Raw genomic sequence first — 13,660 nt, 5'->3', positions numbered from 1 at the left:
GGGACAACATTGTTTGGATTGTCGTGCCCCTCCCTGGCACACCCTCCCCACAAAACTTTTGTGCTCACCTGAGGCTGTACCTTTGGGCCCACCAACATGGCTACTTACTCTGAGGACCTTCGTCCCTTTCTGGCTCTAGGACTAGAGAGAAATCTCTGTGGCAAGCCCTCACTGCCTGGGTTGACACCCAGGTGGAAAAGGCTCAATGTGAGAGAATACAGCTTGAGGAGTGCGAGCACTTAGAACAAGAAGCAATGAGAGCCAATGCACTCTAATTCGCCTGAATAAGAGCACTGTTTCAGGGGGGTCAACAGCCTTGTCCAACCCTGGTCCGACAACAATCGACCACACAGAATGGGGTGTTCCAGAACTACATGCCCTCTACTTCAGAGGTAACACTGATCCTAAGCAAACATATACAGGGGAAAGGATACATTGCCCTAAGTTCACTACCTGCAGAAGACCAAGGGAATCTCCCCCTCGTACAGTAAGCCATAATAAGGGACTGTGAAATCATACCCGAGAGATGGCGACACAAATGGCACAGTCTACTCAATGATGCATGGCAGAGCTGGACCAATTGGATGTATTACAAGTAAAAAAACTTCAGTCGCTGGATAGAGTCCCTTCCAGTCTGGGATTATGATACTGTGATAGAAAACTTTAAGCTTGAAGATTGCTTCTATTATGTGCCCCATGCCACGAGAGGAACCTTGCAATGGTACCCGAATGTTGTTGCCTGGCTGAGTGTGAAACTCACCATGCCCACCTTAGCTTTCTAAACAAAAAGATTAAGCCCCCCCGGATACAAGGCTGCTACTGCCCAGCCAAAGAATGGGATCATTCCCAAGCAATTCCTATGTCATAGGACACCATGCTGACTGGTGCCCCAATAAAGGTGTGAACAACCAAAAACTGGATGAGGCCCACCAGGGACTCTGCTGCTGCCTCTGGATCCCAATCCTAGCCTGCCCCGAATGGGAATAAGAGAGACTACAATAAGGACACGAGCTGTGACTGTAAGATGGTTGGTCATGCATCTGCACATTACCCAAAATGTCGCTTCCAGTGTTCCACTGCTTTATGTTAATGTTGCTAGTTTAAGTTCTTGATCCGTATCTCATGTACCTGCAAGGTCCCATAAGTTGAGAGATTCTGCTAGCAATTTGGTGGCACCTTTGTTTTACTATTGTTAATTAGTGTTAATGTTGCGAGTGCCATGGAGCCAGTCAGTGTTCCTGCAATTTGTATCTTCTGAATACATTATAGAAATTATATTATTTTAGTGGACAAATTACATTTAAACTCAACCCTTTTAAAAAGTAATTTTGGTGTTTCTATTAAGATTTTCTCTTACTTTTCTGTTCATAGCTTGCATGGCCCCCAATCAGTATAGGCATATTCGCACAAAGTTTATTTTGAGAAGAGTCAAAATTTCTTTCTATGACTTAAGAATATTTTAAACTTCCAGTTTTCTGCAGGTCATTTAGTATGAGGCGGTTTTCTGCAGGTCTTATAGTATGAGGTTGCTAGCTCCATGCCTGTTACTGCAGTCTGCAAGCCACCACAGTAGCCTAAATGCCTCGTAACTAAATCATTTCTTGTGATAACTGAGGTAGAATGGGATCTAATGTAGTTGGTTGAAAGAGTTCTTACTTGCTCAGGCCATCAACCTTTTGCTCGTGATGTGGATGTTCTTCATCCTTGTGTGTATGTTAATAGGAGAATATATTTGTACGAATATACACATGGACCGACTTTCATTCTTTTGCGTATGGTCGAAAGCTTGGATACATATACACATAAATTCAATTTCTTTTTACATAAGTAGTTATATTCATTAAATGTATATTCTAGGTATGTCTATATTTACAAACAAATGCGTCTTGTTATATTTAAACCGCCAGATAAAACTTTTTATCCGGTAGTAAGAATTCCTCTCCAATGTACCTAAAATGCGCTGCTTTGAAATTTCTTACGGTCGCAACGTCGTCATTCAGAATTTCAGCTTTCTTGCGTAAGTATAAATGAAAAATTGGAATTGTGTCCTCCTTACGCAAGCATCTCTTTAAACTCTACAAAACCGTAGTCCTTCCCATCATCAATATCAGAAGACTTGTTTTTGCAATTGAAAAATGGAAAAAAGTGGAAGGAGAAGAAGAATACCTTGCTCAACAAAAGAACCTTTTCATTCCCACCACCGAAATATTTTTGAAATGAAAGAGCCCTCACATTCATCACAAACCTTGCTATGATAACTCTAAAAATAAAGAGAGAGAGAGAGAGAGAGAGAGAGAGAATAAAAAAAATTCCTCTTTAATTCTTTCACTGCTTTTGAAAAGGGAGGAAATACATGCGTCATTGCCTCTAGCTCCATCTTTGCCAGAGAGAGAGAGAGAGAGAGAGAGAGAGAGAGAGAGAGAGAGAGAGAGAGAAGATGGACGCCGTCACCAATCTTTCTCCGTTGCGAAGTCGATATCTTTGTTCAGTGTCGCTGCTCGATGAAAACCGAACAATAGGTCCCCGGGATTACACGTCTAATCACAAAAGGTTTTGTTGAGAGTGCAATACTTAGGCTTAGCTTAGTCTTCCCCCCCTCCCCCTTCCCCCCTCCCCCCCCCCCCCAACCCAACCCTTTTCCTTTTACTCTCGCTTGCTTCTTATTTTCTTTGCTTACGACGTACTGATGAAAAGCATGAACGCGCGCACACAAATATATACGTAAATAAAAGTATGAATATATACATATATATATATATATATATATATATAGATAATATGTATGTATGTATCTATATATATATATATATATATATATATATGTATGTATGTATCATATAAAATATATATATATATATATATATATAGTATGTATATATATATAAATATTATTATATTATATATATGTTATATATAAAATATATTTATATATATATATATATATATATATACTTACATATGTATGTATGTATACTATATATACACACACACACACACATTACATATTACCACCCTGCTTTTCTGCCTTAAACAAGTTCTTTCAATTATTTCGCTGCTTTAATTGCACTGATACTTCATTCTCCCTCATTTTTGCAAACATGCATGATTTCCTTTTCCATAATGTACCCACTTACTCTAATTACCCTCTCCCAGCTATTTTTCTTTTTCCTTAAGTCTTATTTTAACCTTTCTCTTTCCCATCCGATCTACCCGAGTTTTCCCCATCAAAGAGGCACCTCTCGGTTTTGTGTCATGTACTCGTTTCTTCTTACATATTACTCTCAAACGTCTTCCCTGAAGTGGATACTATATTTTTGTAATTTTTATTTTTTATTATTATACGTTCCCTGTATGTTTCAGCTAGTTTAGGTAACCTTTATACTTTATATATATATATATATATATATATATATATATATATATATATATATATATATATATATATATATCATATATATATATATATATATATATATATTATATATTATTCACGAGCACACATATAGCTAATCTATCTATCTATTATATATAGAGATAATATATATATATATATATATATATATATATATATATATACGTATGTACACTATATGATTACACACCATATAATTATATATATTATAGAGATAATATAAATATTTTAATTTATATATAGATAATATATAATATATATATAAATATTGTATTATATTATACGTGTGTGGTATATATATAATATATATATATATATATATATATATATATATATATATACGTATACATATATATATATAGTATATATATATATATATATATATATATATATATATATATATATATATATATATATGAAATGTTCATGATTTAGGCGTTGGCTCCTGCAACGGAGGCTTATTTTGGCTACGATTGAAGGGAAGACCACTCTAACCTAATCACAAACGAAAAATAAAGGGTTGGCAGAAGGCCAAATACAATTTAAGGGAGGAAATCGTAAGGAAACTCCAAGGGTTAAGTCTACAGGGGAATGTATTTACACCTTAAGTGTTACTTTACTAAATCAAGACATCGGCAAGGACGTTCACGACCCTCGCATAAGGCAACGTACTGAAACAATTGCAATGAGCACGCGTGACAATTTGTAGCGTGCATTACGGCCCCCAGAGCATAAGAATAAGGGAATCCACCTTCACAGCAGGGAAATTGCAGACATTTGCAATACAGACAGTCGTATGAACACATGTGCAACAAAGGGGGGAGGGGGGGAGGGGGTCGAATATGAGTTTAACATCAATCTTAAGATTCCTCAGAGGGCAAAGAATGAATGAATTACTGCTCACACGTTACTGTACCGAGAAGGGGGCGGGGGGGGGGGGGGGGGATTGAACACAGCCACTTCCTAGGGGACCACAGCTCTTAAACCAAGATATCTTTTAAGGGAGCACAGCTGTGGGAATTATTCAATCACAATGGAGCATCACACAAACACTAATGAGAGAAGGGGTGATGTAATAGCAAATGGAATTAGATTGCCACCACAGATTCGTACTGTACCTTTCTCCTGGGATATTGCTTCGTGATAGAGGGACGAAGGGCGCAGATAACTCCAAGGGCCACGTGAGGGCACACAACCCCGTGCGTGGGGAGGGTGGCCAGGTGTGTGGCCGAACTGGGTTTTGGATGCCTAGATCTGTTCCGGGCTGCGATCTGAGCGTGAGTGAGGCCGATTTCCTTGTTGGCATTATTAATCCGGCAGATTTATTTCTTGGATTTTGGGATCAACATCTCAGTAGTTCTGGAAAAGAGATAGGATGCACGAGAGAGAGAGAAAAAGAACACTCAGTGTTCCTATTTGGCTAAATTTCATTTTTTTCATGGGGAAAGCGAAGGAGAGTCATAATATACCTCTCCCCTTCTTAAGATTCATTGCTTTCGCCATGATATAATCCTCTCTCTCTCTACTCTGAAGAACTTAAACTAATGTAATTTGTTACGGTCATTTAACAACAACATTACTCTAATTGACTCTCAACCACTAGTTATAAGTATGACAACTTGCCATTGGGCTTCTTCAAAGATGTACTCTACTCATTAATAATCATTTAAGTTCTTCTCGGGAGAGTCCCTTACGTATACACAAAAGGAAAACTAATTGTAATGAATGGAGAATTATACTAATTATTATCTTGCCCAGGCATATTATTCACAAGGATTATAAAATAAATTTGACAATTATTTTTAAAGAAATAGAGAACAACAAAAGTAAGCATTTAATTTATCTTACAAAACTTTTACTTAATCTAACCTTATTCTAAGGTGTTAGTAATAATTTAGTTCTATTGAATATGAACGTTCTTTCAGCGTAAAACATTTCATGCAGTTAATTTGCCCTTAGGGGCATTACAAACGCGCGTCCGCAAGGGTGTTAGGGGCCCTGCGGTTACGTAATAGAACTCTAGCCTGGTGCCAGGCGGGCATAGACAAACAATAAAATAAGGTAGAACTAAATAGTGACTCTTGGTCGATACAAACATAAAGAATACTGGGGATGATCGAATACACACGTAAATACAAGATTAATGCTAGAAAAAAAAAAAGATAAACGAGGCAATGCTTTAATAATATCGCCTTAGTAGGCCAAGTACAAATATTTTCTGATGGCTCATACGTGTGTATAAACTAATTTGGTGCCAGAGGTGGCACTTAGTATAGGAAGTCTGGGGACTTCTTAAAGGGTATCGCTAGAAGCTTGTGAATGCCATTATAATAATTCTCAATGATTTTTCAAATTCCCAATGCCAGATATGCTGGCAACTGGGTGCTGCCTAAGCATAGCATACAATAGAGAGAGGTGCCCAAGAGACGACGATGAAGGAAGACAGAAATTATAGAGAAGAGGGTATGTAAAGTACCAAATAAGAACAGTTGCAAAAGAGGAAGAGGAAGGAAGATGAAGTAGCAGAATCGGGCACTCTCCTTTGGATGGGGAAGGGCCAGAATTCTCTAAAAGGAATAGGCACTGTGCCGGGGCACGAGTGCAGAGAGAGCCTGTGGCTGTTCCAAGGTTGCTGGAATCCTCGGCATCCTCACCTCTCTTGCTTCACCGAAGCCGGTTTGACGACACCGTGTGGGGACTTGAAAGACTAACATCCACTGAAGGTGCTGTGATGGCATCGGCCCCGACTGCTGTGACAGTCGGAACAACGGCATGCGCCCCCTTGCCTAGCGGTGCTTGACTCAGTCCCAGACGTTTGGTTGGCCGAGTCCTTACGCTCGGAACAGTTAGCTGCTGACAGAGGGGAAGAAGAGGAGGTTACTACAGGCTCCTGACTTGGGGTGACCCACTCCGGGTCAGTTTGTGAGGCTGCGTCGTTGGTGGAGCTTCTGCTACAGTCAGGTATGTCCTGGGGAATTCAGAGTGGAATTGGCCCTTCCACTGCTTCCCACGTCGGTAGCGGAGTCGAGCCAGCGGCTGCAGAGAAGTAGCCTGGACAGAGAGCTTCGAGAGGAAGACTCGAATCTTGCCTGGGTACTGGCACTGAGGCTGTTCCAGGTGGGGTAGGAGGATTAAAATTCGGCTCAACGCACATAAGGGGCGGAGCGGGGCACGACCTAATGCCTTCGAGTGGCACTCGCTGTGCTAGGGCATGTAAGGAGGACTGCAGAAGCGGTCCGGAGCGAGGTAAGGACAGGAACCCTAAGACAGTTCAAAATTAGGTGGGGTAATGTTTTGGCCTAACAAGACGTCATAATCACCAGGAATGTACAGAGCCACTGCCAGAGTACATATTTTCAAATGGTGAGGCTGGGTGACCCTCAACCGGACGGTAGGCAAAAACATCTTAATATGATTGAGGCCTTCTATAGCAATTAAATTATGCCTCTCAATCCTCGCTCTAGGAGGAACTTTATCTTCCCTAAGTACTGAGAGCTGTGCACCAGTCATCAAATCCTCGGACCTGGTGTGCTGGATCACTAGTGACCTCTAGGAGGGGCAACAAATATGGGGCCGAGGGATGAAGGGTCCATCATTGCCATGGGCAATGAGCCCAGGGAGAGATATGCGCCAGTGCACTATGCACGAGTCACAAAACCTCCTGCTATAATCAGGCCTTGGCCGGTCATTTTGCTGCCAAAAGCTGTTACTCTTGTGGTTTTGGTGATGTCCATTCTGAGGGGGAATGGGAGCCAACTAAGGAGGATCTGCTTTAGTGAGGCATTGCTCGGAAAAATGCCCAGTTTTATTACAATGCCCATACATGGGCTTAAGTGGCAGATTATTTTGACGCTGTGTCATCCAGGAGTTGGCAAGAGAAGGAGTGACAGGGCGAAATTTCTTGTTTAGGGAACTTTGTAGTGGGTGGTGGGTGTCCCAGGTATACGCCCACTTACAACACTCCATGACTGTCATTGTTTTTTTGCCCACCAAGTAAGTGGCAAGTTCAAGAGGGGTATATGATAGGAAATCCTCCAACTGTAAAAGTTCTAGGATCTCATCTGTCGAAACAGCGTTGGATGCCCTTGTCCACCTCTGGAGGATGAGTCTTCTTCACCACCCACTCCGATCATGTTCACCCAGACTCCTTTGGCATACTCCTACATTTCTGTCACTGCCTGTTGGGGGTGATCTCAAAGGCTTTGATGATGACCTCCCTTACGCGAGCAAGATCCCCTTGCTTGTGAGCGGGGAGGGCTTGGAAGACGATAGCTCCCTTGCCTTCAAGGTATTTCCCCAAGATGAGGGTTACTTCGGTGAGAGGGGGTGGAAGTTTTCTAGGACCCTTTCTACATGATCGAGCCAGGGTGCCCATGTTACTGAAGATGGGTTGGGATGATCGGGACATAAAGGGCTGTATTCTAGCATTAGCCATAGTCAGTTGGTGAGCCCTTTCCGCTGCTTTCTCTTTCTTTCTGCTGCTTCCTTTCTCTTTTGGATTTCTCTTTCTTTCTCCACTTCTATTCTTTCCTTCTTTTCTTTTCTTTCTTCCTCCTTCTCCGCTCGCGTGGCAGCTTCTCTTTTCTCTTGGAATTCTCTTTCTCTCTCTCTTTCTCCTCTATCCCTTTCTCTTTCTAGCCTGGCCTTTTCCCTCTCTTTGGCTACTCAAGTAGCCAATTCTTGGCCCCATAGACCCACAGCCTTCCCTGCTTCAGTAAAAGCCTTAATCTCCTCTAAGGCAGGATTGTTCGCCATTTTGGAGGAGTGTGGAATGTGAGGGCACGGGCGGGAAATTCCTAAGGGGTAACACAGGCGCTAAGCCCTGGTAATGTCGTCCCTAGGACGGAATAACACAATTAAATTCCATGAAGGTGAAATGAGAACAAATTCTCTGCACATCGAAAAAGAGCGGAATTACTCGACGCCAGCGCGTGCAAAAAGTCACAGATTTACGTGATCTGGAAAAGATTCTTCCAATGGAATCAGATTGCCACAAAGGACGTAAGTATGGGCAGGAATACTGCACAAACGGATCCACGGAACAGCAGTCACGGACTGTAAAGATTCGCCGAAAAGAGCGTGAAATGGTGGCTGCACAGACAATTAAGTCAGCAGACTTGTAATGAGCACACATATACAAATGTGGCAAAATATTCGCCCGGCGAGCGTATCAAAATATTAACTTGTATGAAATATGGCCTTACGGACAATTAAATTCAATAGCAGCGAACAGACTGAAATGTAATAAGCCTATATTAAATGCAGCAAAACATTTGTCACAAGGGAGTGGAAAATAATATTGGCCTCCTGGACTTATCAACAATTAAACAGCTCACCAGTAATGCAAAACACATACAAGCTGCCGCAGATTTTAAAATATACAGCAGTCAATCAGACTGAAAAAAGAATAGTAAACAAGTCAACAGACAGTAATGAATTCACAACGGTTACTAGTCAACAGACAGTAATGAATTCACAACGGCGAATTATAAAAAAATTAAGGCGTTACTTAGACATAAGTTAAAGTTCCATAGTTGCATTGAGTTATTTCCCACTTCTCCCTTTCTTCTATTTTTAGCCCCTACCATGGGAAATCTCAAGGTCAGTGACTGTCTGGACATGTGACTGCGAGACCCAAACAGTTGTTCTTTAAGTGTGTTTGTTTGTTCGTTCTGTACCTCGCTGGGTAAAAGGCGATTTGTTTGTTTGGTCAATTTGTTCACTTTACAGTAAAATAAAATAATTCCCTTCACTCCATGACTTACACAAATATCATTCCCTATTCTGCTGCCTAGCTGTATTAGAACAACGCTTCTCACGAGAAAAGGGAAAGTATGAATGAATGAATAAATGAATGGTCTCGTTCAGGGTCTGGGTTTTGGCCTATTTTACCTCGTCAGAGGACGTGCTCTATGTCTAGCCCTGTGGCTACACCTATTTCATGCCACATGGGGTAGAAACTATGCGAGAGAGAGAAACGGGATGGCTCGCTCTGCGAACATTAAACTCTACCAAAATCATGTTTGCTCGCTATAATAAAAATCCACCAAGAGCAGTCCCCTGCCTAGCTACTGTAATCTCTTTCGACATGAGATTTTCACAATTTATTTCTTTTGCAAAGGAAGCCTGGCACTGCTTCCTAACGTAATTATAACACTTTTCCTAGCTACCTTGCTTCATGCATGCGCAGAGCCTAAGGGTTAGTTATCAAAACTTCTCTCTCTTGTAGCTAACGTCAGCATGCACACAATTCTAAGCCTTCCCACTTCTAGCTGGAAAACGTGGCAATCACAATTGGTTTTACCCCCTGACAATAAATACCTAAATTTGGAAAAATATGCTCACCTTCCTCTGATATGAGGTTTCTCCTCCTTCACTTATTGCTCCTGTGGGCTAAAATGCTGACATTTCAGGTTCATTTTTCTCTGATAAAACACTGTAATATTGATTTTTTACTGAGAAATCCTTTGGAAAGGTCGCCACTTTCATGATTTAGGCGTTGGCTCCTGCAACGGAGGCTTATTCTGACTACAATTGAAGGGGAAGACCAATCAAACCTAATCACAAACAAAAAATAAAGTATTGGCTGAAGGCCAAATACAATTTAACGGAGGAAATCATAAGGAAACTCCAAGGGTTAAATTTACAAGGAAATGTACTTAATTTATATATTAAATGTTACATTTCTAAATCAATTCATCGGTAAAGGCGCTCGTGGCCCTCGCATAAAGGCAACATACTGGAACAACTGCAATGAGCACGCGTTCAGGGACACGTGTGATGATTTGCAGAGTGTATTACGGGCCCCAGAGCATAAGAATAAGGGAAATCCACCTTCACAGCAGGGAAATTGCAGACACTTGCAATACAGACAAATGTATGAGCACGTGTGCGACAAAGGGGGTGTCAGATATGAGTTTAATGTGTGCGACAAAGGGGGCAGGGGGGTCGAATATGAGTTTAACATCAATCTTAAGATTCCTCAGAGGGCAAAGAGTGAATGAATTACTGTTCACACGTTACTGTACCGAGAAGGGGGGGGGGGGGTGAAATTGAACACAGCTACTTCCTAGGGGACCACAGCTCTTAAACCAAGATATCTTTTAAGGGAGCACAGCTGTGGGAATTATTGAATCACAATGGAGGATCACACTAACACTAATGAGAAAAGGGGGACATAAAAGCAAATGGAATTAGATTGCCACCAGTGATTCGTACTGTACCTTTCATCTGGGATATTGCTTCGTGATAGAGTGGCGAAGGGCGCAGATCATTCCAAGGGCAACAATAAGGGCAAGGCCTGCCACGTGAGGGCACACAAACACGTGCGTGGGGAGGGCGGCCAGGTGTGTGGCCGAACTGGGTTTTGGATGCGTGGTTTTGTCCTGTGCTGTGATCTGAGCTCGAGTGAGGCCGATCTCCTTGTGCTGGTTGGTTTTATTAATCCGGCTGACTGATCTCTCGGATCTTGGTATCAACATCTCAGTATTTCTGAAAAGTACGAACAGGGGCAGCACAGGACAAACAAAAATGTGGATGAGCGAGAGAGAGAGAGGGCCAAAGGACACTCGGTGTTCGTGGTTTGCTAAATTTCATTTTTTATTGGGAAAGCGAAGGATACTCATAATAATATATACATATGTGTTTATATTTACATATAATAAATGTTAATGTATATATTATATATATATATATATATAATATATATATATATATATAGTATAGATATATATAGTTATATATATATATAGATATATATATATATATATATATATATATATATATATATATATATATATATATATATATATATATATATAATGCTAAGGATAAATCCTTTTCCCAAGCAAACTCTCCAGCCTATAGTAATTTTAATGCAAAAGAAAATAAGAATAAAATTAATTCTCCTCATTTTAATGAAAACTTCGGGTATCATTCGCCCCTTTCATTAATGTTCTCCCTCTTTCCTCTTCCCCTTTCTGGGTAATCCTTAATCCATCTCTCAGTTCAACGTGGCTTTCCAAAAAATCCTTTTCCAGGTGCTAATTTTCGCCAGAAAAGGAGACTTGGGAAGAGAAAGCGTCAGGCCTAAAAGAGGGAACATGTGCTTTGCCAGCCATAATATTTGTCAGGTGACCTCACCACCACGTGACCTGTCTACTCTAGCGCAATCTATCCCCATACTCATCCCGCCGTCCCCACCAACTCCCCCCCAAGTTATATAAGGGCCATAGACTGGAGTCTCTCTCGATCCAGTTACGAGCTCCTCCAGGAGCCTGGCATTTAAAAAAATAAATAAATAAAATAATGTCACGCTCTCAGAAAGCTGGCAAGGAATTACCAGAGGACACTTCCTCCCATGTGCTCGCCTTCGAGCCAGTCCTTGCTCTTGTGTAAGTGGCCTTCCCTTTTATTTCCCCCCCCCACCCCCCCCCCCCCCCCTCCCCCCTCCCCTCCATCGCCGACGCCGTACCGAACAACACACCATTAGGATTGACGAAAGTAAAGCACCGAAGAAGGTTTATTTTAGGCGGTGATGATTCTATTATTCTTTGCTTGAATTATTTCCATTTCCATTGTGCGAAGACCCACTGGGATTTCGTATTAAATTATCAAGTATTCAAGTAATTGTGCACTTAATTACTGTAGAAATGAGTTGCCTTGGCATCTTCTATGCACTCGCTTAGTTCCCTTTAGTCTACGAATGTGTTTCTTGCAAGTAACCGTCTTGCATACCATTTAAGACCGGCCGTGGCTGTGGCACCAACTCCTCATCTCTATCACATTTGCAGTGGCCTTATGCTCCATCTATGAGATCAACGACTTTGACTATTTACTCTGTTTAAGATTCAATCATTTAGCACAGCTCTATTTCTTGCCCAGTAATTCCATCGTCTTCTGATCTCTTTGTTTTATGGAATTATAAATAATTAGGTAATCCCCTTGTGTTCACGTAGCCTTTACCTCATTTGAAGAAGGTCCTAAGCCATTACTTCCCTTGACTGATGTGCTATGGATCTGCTTAGACAATCTTACATGTCTGGTCTCCCAGGAATCTAAGGTAGTTTCTTGGTAACTATAATGAACTCCCTGGAATCCCGTAAGTATCTACAGCAAATGCATAGCAATACACACAGATTTATGTATTCTTATAAATTAAGAGACAGATAAGGATATCAAACTGTTAAAGATTCCATAGATTAGAAAAACGGGAATGTACACCTAACGATCATTCACGTTATAACCAGAATCCTTTAACTTAATGTCTTGAAAACTTTTTATATATATATACGCATATAATAATATGTCTTTCGACCCTCAGAATTCATCTAACATTAACCCCACATGTAAGACTTTGATGTCAATTTAAAGTCTCTAGAAATAAAAATTTAAGGTATTATGCTAGTTTCTTATATTTAAAGAAATTAAGAAAATTTCATAATACATATTAATGGATAACGTCACAATTAAAAAAAAAAAAAGTTTTGTCTTTCATGAAGTCCTCTCCCTCATTACCATAACATCGAAAAGTTTAATTAATATTTCGTTGGCATAAATATGAACGGTGGTGTTTTGTTGGACAGAAATATACTGTATATTTTATGTTATAACGAAATATCCCATGTTCATCACGATTAATTTGTGAAACCTAAATAATTATAGGACTGACTCGTTGAGAGAGAGAGAGAGAGAGAGAGAGAGAGAGAGAGAGAGAAAATCATAAAAAAGGAATGGTGAGCAATCAAAATAAGTAAGGGAAAAACAACAGAGAGAGACGAGAGAGAGATGAGGAGAGAGAGAGAGAGACGAGAGAGAGAGGAGAGAGATGAGAGAGAGAGAGATTAAATCATAAAAGAATGTAGAATTTCTACTGAACCATCAAAAGAGAGAGAGAGAGAGAGAGAGAAGAGAGAGAGAGAGAGAGAGAGAGATAATCATAAAAGAATGTAGAATAGACTGAAACCATACTAAAGAAGGGAGACGATTCCGAGAGAGAGAGAGAGAGAGAGCGAGAGAGAAGAAGGGAGAGAGAGAGAGAGAGAGAGAGAGAGAGAGAATAATCATTAAGGAATGTTGAGCAATCAAAATAAGTAAGGGAAAAAAACAGAGAGAGAGAGAGAGAGAGAGAGAGAGAGAGAGAGAGAGAGAGAGAGAAATAATAATCATTAAGGAATGTTGAGCAATCAAAATAAGTAAGGGAAAAACAAAAAGAGAGAGAAAGAGAGAGAGAGAGAGAGAGATAAAAGA

General features: G+C 40.6%; 1 protein-coding gene across 5 annotated transcripts in view; it reads right to left on the bottom strand.

The window, feature by feature from the left end:
* The window catches only part of LOC135220981 (uncharacterized), a 452,378-nt gene that overhangs the window by 399,678 nt on the left and 39,040 nt on the right, over nucleotides 1-13,660 (bottom strand). For 4 of the 5 annotated variants that reach the window (XR_010315842.1, XR_010315843.1, XM_064258675.1 and 1 more), the window contains exon 2: nucleotides 4,531-4,771. The exons of the other annotated variant lie outside the window; for it this stretch is intronic. The gene's annotated coding sequence lies outside the window, so the exon portion shown is untranslated. The remainder of the gene's footprint in view (nucleotides 1-4,530; nucleotides 4,772-13,660) is intronic. 5 annotated transcript variants of the gene reach the window in all.

The sequence above is a fragment of the Macrobrachium nipponense genome, chromosome 2 (assembly GCF_015104395.2).
Source record: "Macrobrachium nipponense isolate FS-2020 chromosome 2, ASM1510439v2, whole genome shotgun sequence".
Taxonomy (NCBI): Eukaryota; Metazoa; Arthropoda; class Malacostraca; order Decapoda; family Palaemonidae; genus Macrobrachium; species Macrobrachium nipponense.
This window is presented reverse-complemented; position numbering and strand designations above follow the sequence as displayed.